Source organism: Lepidothrix coronata, unplaced genomic scaffold (genome assembly GCF_001604755.1).
Source record: "Lepidothrix coronata isolate B3197 unplaced genomic scaffold, Lepidothrix_coronata-1.0 Scaffold110, whole genome shotgun sequence".
Classification (NCBI taxonomy): Eukaryota; Metazoa; Chordata; class Aves; order Passeriformes; family Pipridae; genus Lepidothrix; species Lepidothrix coronata.
Window position 1 is genome coordinate 2,799,896 of NW_016690290.1, and position 6,826 is coordinate 2,806,721.

Here is a 6,826-nt window from a genome sequence, read left to right on the forward strand (position 1 = left end):
GTAAATTGAGGTCCCTATAGAGCACATATCTGATCTTACAGGCAGTGGAGACACAGAGGGAGAGCAACTGTACCCGAGGGAGGATTAAGACCAGGTGAAAACAGGTTGTCAGAAGATTGAAGCAAAGGAAAGGAGTGTGAGGACACAGAAACTGCTTGCCCAGAGCAGCAGAAAAGCTGAAACACAGCACACACAGAGCCAGAGATGCCAGGAAAAGTCAGGACACACTGCCATGGATGCCCAGTGCAGCTCCCCACACTGTCAGAACCCGCAGTGGCCACTTTGCTCTCTCCTATCAACAACAGAGTCATCTCCAGAATTCTTTTGCAAAGCAAAGGTATTTGCCTCTTAGTCTCGCCTGGGCAACACTGAGGATTCACCAGCTTGCACCTGGTCCTCGTAACAGCCTCGTTACCTTCTGCACACACGTGCAATGAGTCCTGTACACAGCTGCTGGTGCCCCCAGCAAACGCCTCTGCCACGGGTGAGCAGCCTGGGAGGCAGAAAGGGACATCCCTGCAAACGTGTTCCTCGGGTACCTGCTACCATCAGAGGATCTTCGTCTCTCTCACAAGGCAGGGAAAGGCTGAGAACTGCCTCTGAGCATCCCAGCACGGGCAGCACGGCTGGGACTGAGCTCAAACTCCCCCAAATTCACAGAGATTTGGGCTACACCTGGCAGAGGGAGATGCCCAGGCAGGGCTCTTGCTTCCAGCCTGATGCTGCCCACAGTTCTACCTGCTGGAACCCAAGGGGAGATGCTGGAAGCCAAGTACTGAGATACCTTGGGAGCCAGACACAGAAGGACAAAGCATTTCATGACAACCTAATTAAGTGACTTCTCCAACGAACCCTTCCTGATGGAAACTGTCCCAAATGGGCTACGATGGGCAAAGCTGCTTGTGCCAACAGCCAGCACTGGTGCTGCGAAATTCCATTTCAGCAGCTGGTGGCCACCTCGGTGTGACAGTGGCTGCTGCTTCATCTGTTGCTCAGGCATTTCCCACCCACAGTGCCCAGCTCCTCCCAGACCGCTGCTGTCTGGGGTGAAGGCTGGTCCCTCTGCAACTGCAGGGGCACAGCTGCTGCCTGGCCACTGTTCCAGGACCAGAGGAAGGACCTGTGTCCTCACAGAGGGGATCACACCCACAGAGGCACCAAAACTGGAGATTTCAGCAAGACAGGGATGTGGAAAACCAAACACCTTTGAGTGCTTCAGGCATGCAGGCAGCCTCGGACACCAGAGCCTTCGGGCAGAGCCTGCCCCGGCACCGGGGAGCAAAGAGCAACAGGATTTGTTCTCCATCCCTCTCCAGATGAAGTCTGAAAATGTCATCACGCTCTCCCCAAAGTATCTAAAGCCACTTACTGAGGAGAAATCACGAGCCCCGAAGAGCAAGCGCTCCAGAGAAAGCAGGGCCCGCGGGCTCCCGGCGGCAAAGGTGCTTCCGTGATTCTCACCCGTCGTCGGAAAGCCGAGGGCTCCAGCCGGGCAAACGAAAGCAAAAGTCCATCCTCCACACCCCGCGGTGACGTGTGGAGGGAGGGAGGCAGCACCAACCGCTGACCCGGGTCGGGAGGAGCTGCAGGGGCTGAAGCTCGTTTTGGGAAGCTGCTCAGAAAAATCAGAAACTGGGGAAAAAAGAAAGCACACACACAAAAAAAGTCCTTCCTCAAAACCAGAGGGAAACAGAGGGGCTCTGACGGCTGCTACCGGACAGCTGCGCCAGGGCTGCATCTGCAGGGGGCAGAGCCCAGCATTGCTGCTCACCCTGTGCCTGCCCCGCACTCATCGCCCGTCCCGCACCCGCGGCATGCCCGGCTCGCAAACCCGTGGGTGGCTTCCAGTCTTGCTGCTGAGAAAGGAGAAAGGGCAAGTGAGGAGCAAGAGTGAGACGAGAGTGTCGCAGCGTCCTCCGTTCGGGACACACAGCGATGCCCGAGCCGCACAGACCGACCCCATTCCCACCTCCGCTGGCGCGCACGTATTTGGCTTAGATACGCAGAGAAGAATTGCACATTTTCGCTTGACTTACAAGTTTCCTCTGGGGCTCAGTTTAGGGAAATCTGTGATTTAGGGCAGAAAGCACCGTGATGTCACTGTGAACCGCGGCGATCACATCAAACTCTGTACGCAACCGCCCTACAAAGCAGACCCAAGGAGAAGGTTCATGTGCCAGCTCTGCCCTCGCTGCGTTCCGGAGCAGAAAACGCCGCTGCCCGTCGGCCGTGGCCGAGCGGGAGGCTGAGTCCTGCGGGAGCAGCACGGCCACGGGCAGCACCTCTGGGAGCCTCCATCGGAACGAGGGAAACGCCGAACGCAAATCTCCTGCCTCCCCGGAGCAGCGATGCTCTCGTCGGACACGTGCTCCGGGTGGGACAAACAAGCAAACCAGGAAGGGGGGACAAGGCACTCTGAGGATCTGGGGGAAGATTTCAACTTCCAGCGTTAAAAATTCTCTGCTCCATCCTGCAGCAGCCATATGGGAGCTGGGCATGCTCTCCCAAGGAGGGGAAATAGATCTGTTTCAAAACAGGATTTGGAGGAAAAGGTGGACTTATTTAAAGAAAAGCCCTATGCAATGTAAAGGATCAGGGCAGCCCCGCGGGGAGGGGTGGCTGGGCTGCAAAGGACACGCAGCCAGCAGGGCTCCCTTGCAGGTGCAGAGGGAACCTCTCCCGTGTTAAATATATGCCATGTATGGAAACAGGCTGTTTAACTTATTAACCACTTTTCTACCTTATTGAAAACAAAAATGCTGGCTTTCTGAATCTTAATTGGATTCCTATTGCCAGCCAACAGCCAACACTGTGTATCACATGTGAGAGGGGAAGAAAAAAACATCACTGAAGTGATCAGATATACCTTTAACTGCTTTTGAACCTCACCATGTGCCAGCCCCAGTAGCAGGCAGGCATGCAGGTCCCACCATCCCATGCACCATTTCATCCCCAGAGCAGCCAGAGCTTTAGAAGTGATAAGATAAATAAATATTAATTCATGGGTAGTTCTGTGTGATGCTCGTTTACACTGTTACACCAACACCAAGCCCACATGTCCCCATGGCCAGGGCCCACCTTCACCCTTCCCCCTTCCATCCCACCATCCGCTCCCCATCACCGGTAGGATTTTCTTCGCTACAATCCAACGTTTTCCTACAGAATTTTAATTTTTTGGCCTGCTTTGCAGCAGAGAGATGCTGCCACTCGATGTGTGAAGCTTCACCCTGAGACAGAACTGTGTGCCAGTGGCACAGAAATGCGGTGGTTTAAGGGGATGACGTCTGATAAATTCTCAACCCCTTCCCAACAGCTTCAGACACCACTTGAGGGAACATCAGACCGGGTTTAAATGGTTGCACAGCACCGGACTTGTTGTTTAAAAGCAAAACTCGTGTTCGCAGCTTGTCTCGTTTTTCAAATCAGCCTCACGACAGCTGATGTTTCTTCCTAAATCCTCAGCTTCTGGAATCACGTGATGATGGAAAATCCAGGGCTGGGGGGAAGGCGACTATTTTAGACACAAGATTTTTTCCTGCTGGCTACAGGCAGAAAATATGACAGCTCCCAAACACAAAGCCTCAGCAAAAGCAGCAGGCAAATAAAGAGTGGAGACCTTCTTGCTGAATTCTACACTCGTTTGTTTTTCTGGTATTTTAACAACATAACAACAATTTTATGATCTCCAAACTCACCTGATTTGCTGGGAATTAATTTTTCCCCTGCTCCTGTGATCCAAACAAGGAACCTCTCAAAGCCAGCAGCAGGAAACTGAGCCAAAGCAGCAAAAAGTGATGACTCAGGTCCCTCAACAAATATTTTACAGTGGTTTAAAAGACAGACTGTAAGATTTCATGGGTGGGGGTGGGAGAGGGAGGGAAGCATTCAATTCTCTTTTTTTTTTCACACTGTTTTGTGGGGTTTGCATCCTGCCAGGAGCACTATTTCAAATGCCTGGCTACTCTACCACACCAGAAAATTTACCTTTCCTTCTCCTATCCCCCCACCCTGCCTCGCAGCGCGAGCCAAGGTTCTCACATAAAGAGTTCCTTATGAGAGCTGGCAGCCCTGAACCAGGACAGGAGGCTGCAAGCGTTGCTTTTTCATCAATTAACCCGGAATTACGTTCCTGGCACACCGACGGCTCCCGGAGAACAAGCCCTGATTTACGGTGGCGCGAGTGACTCCAGCCAGCTCCCCCTGGACAGAGCTTTCCACTGAAGTCAGTGGGAAACTCTTTCCACCAAGTGTAACAGGAGCAGGAGAAGCTATTCCTCCCAGACTCTTCACACACCACACTAAGACTGCTTTTTAGCAAACAAAGCTGATGCAATTCCAGTACACAACTGGGCAGACTGGTAAATCACAGGGTAGCCAGAGGCTGCTCCAGTGCCATATAATCCCACTGTTTTGGGGTGAGGGAGGAGGATTGCTGGAAGAGGAGAAGAGTTGAGGACTGCTGTGTGGCTGATGTATCCCCCCAGGGCAAAGAGCATCTTCACCCACAGCTCAGCTCCAGAAGCTGAACCTTAAGAGGATTTTTCAGCATTGGAACCTCCAGTTCCCAGGGCCTGAACCCCCTCCTACAGCACAGACTGGCCAGGCACTGGGGCCTTCACACCCCCACAAGCAATGGCTTCACAAACTGCACCAGCTTGTCAGCAACCAGCACAAAGTCCCTTGCTGTTCCCCAGCACGAGCCTCAGGAGCAAGGATGTCCCCACTGATCCTCACAATCTCAGTCCTCTTTAGCTGGAGCTCAGAAGGGCAGTGAGGAGGGAGAACCGTCACAGCAGGTGACCCTGCCCACCCTCACTGCTACAGAGTGATATCTGCAACCCCTTCAAGAGATGCAAACTGTGACCCTGACCAAGCAAGTCCTGGGGACAGCAGGGCACATGCCAATGGTGGAGACAGGCTGCTGGCAAACTCTGTCCCCAGGGGTCTGGGGACAGGGCTTGATCTTGGGGAGCAGCTCCAGGACCTCCCAAGGCAAGTGCTAGAGGCTGCCTACACCACAGGAACGTGCAATTTTGGGGACACCTGGAAGCTTCACTGGGTGCCTCCCTCCTTCCCTCCACATTATCCCAGCCGGGATGGTCCAGCAGCAACAGCAGAGAAACAAAAATACACATCACCAGAAAACGTAAACCTATTCCCAGGCTATCACACAGCTGTAACCAAAGCAAATGCAGCATTTCCCCAAGGCTACTACAGGAAAACATCCTCCCCTGATTCCATCCTTTCCACGTGCCCCAAGCTTTTGTTCCCAGCCTTCCTCCTCCTATCTCTCCACTCCCTGCCCCCAAAAGGCTTTGGTGGGAGGCAGTTTCTGGCCGATAATAAATCATTTTCTGACCCCAGAAAAGCACAGTGGTACCACAGGCACCAATACCTGGACTGGTTCAAGGAGGATGATGCTGGTGAGGGGGGAGCAATGTCAGAACTGAGCACCCCTGGGCTGTGCTGGTGCCGCCCTCCTTCCAACTCCAGCTTTTCCAGCGAGGTTCAAGTGTATTGCCAGGAGGTTCAAACCCAGGGCTCCAGGTTCATGAGGATCCTCCCAGTTCCTTTCCACTAAGTAGCTCAGCCTCTGGGGAGTCAGCAGCAAGGACCCAGCCCTTCCGAGGCGTTTCTGCCACCAGAGCCCAGCTCTCCGCTCACCTCTGCTTCCTGTTCCACCCTCCCTGTGGTGACCAGCTCCGAAGGGTGTGTTTGCCCACCAAGTCCTCCAGCCTCCCTGGCTTTTAATCCAGCCACTTGCCAAAATTAGGGTTACTCACACAGAGGCTTATTGCATCAGGTCTTCAGGCTGGCAGAGCTGATGGGAAAACACCTCCCTGCCTGCCATCCTCCGAGCACCCTCACGCTGCCAAGCGAAACGCTCCGCTCGCCTCTTTCTCAGGGAACAAGGATCTCACCAGGCACAGAGGAGCGAGGGGCAGCACCTCCCCGAGCATAAAACCTCTCAGTCCCCCTCCTGCCCCCTCCAAATGCATGGCATGAAGGATATCATCGCCAGCTGGAGCAGCATCAGGCTGCAAACAGCTCCTAGAGAAGCGCTCCTGCACTTCCCCAGCCTCCAGCTCGCCAGATCCCCTCTGTGCCTCGATGCCAGAGGATAAGGAGAGAAGCTTGTGGATGCTGCCAGGGAAAAAACCCTACAGCTGTCCCCAGGCTTGGGGAGTGAAGCCACCAGGCCCTGGCATTTTCTTGGGGTCATGTGTCCCGTTGACATCTTTAGAAGATGTTGCAGATACACGGAGAAGGGGAATGAGAATGGGACAACTTCCACACCGTGCACGAACAAAGGGACCTGTGCTGGGGTAGGGGAGCATAAAGCAATGGGGGGACTGTCCTGAGGAACAGTCAAGGGATGGAAGGTCTGTCCCAGGGATGGAGGGTCTGTCACAGAGGACGGAGGGTCCTTCCGAGGGAACGGAGGGTTTGTCCCAGCGGACGGAGGACAGAAGCGCCACCACACACCCCGGGACAAGCCAGTGGGGACACCACTGCCCTGCAGGTCCCCCATCCCGTGGCTGACACCGGTGTTACGGTGTCCCGGCCAGCGCAACCCCTCCCACCGGACTATCCCGTATCCCACCTACCCGACCCACGGGGGACCCATCGCGCCCAACAGCCCCGCTCCTCTCCCACCTCCGTTATCCCCACGGCATCCTCGGGGGCTGCCGGTACTCACCGCCGGGCCGAGCCGAGCAGCTCCCGCGGGGCTGCGGGCTCAGACGTGCTGTCACACCCCCCCCCTTAACCCCCCTCGAACGAGCATCATCCGTTTCTGATTAAAAAAAAAAAAGAGAAAAGCATC

The 6,826-nt window shown here is 54.7% G+C and overlaps 1 protein-coding gene across 2 annotated transcripts in view; it reads right to left on the minus strand.

Moving 5' to 3' along the window:
* Window positions 1–6,738, minus strand: part of CPNE2 (copine 2) — a 44,536-nt gene extending 37,798 nt beyond the window's left edge. Inside the window, exon 1 of one of the 2 annotated variants that reach the window (XM_017824261.1) lies at window positions 6,701–6,738. The gene's annotated coding sequence lies outside the window, so the exon portion shown is untranslated. Of the gene's footprint in view, window positions 1–1,369; window positions 1,488–6,700 lie in introns of those variants that run through there. The other variant, XM_017824260.1, reaches the window with a different exon arrangement.
* Between the last annotated feature and the right edge of the window lie 88 nt (window positions 6,739–6,826).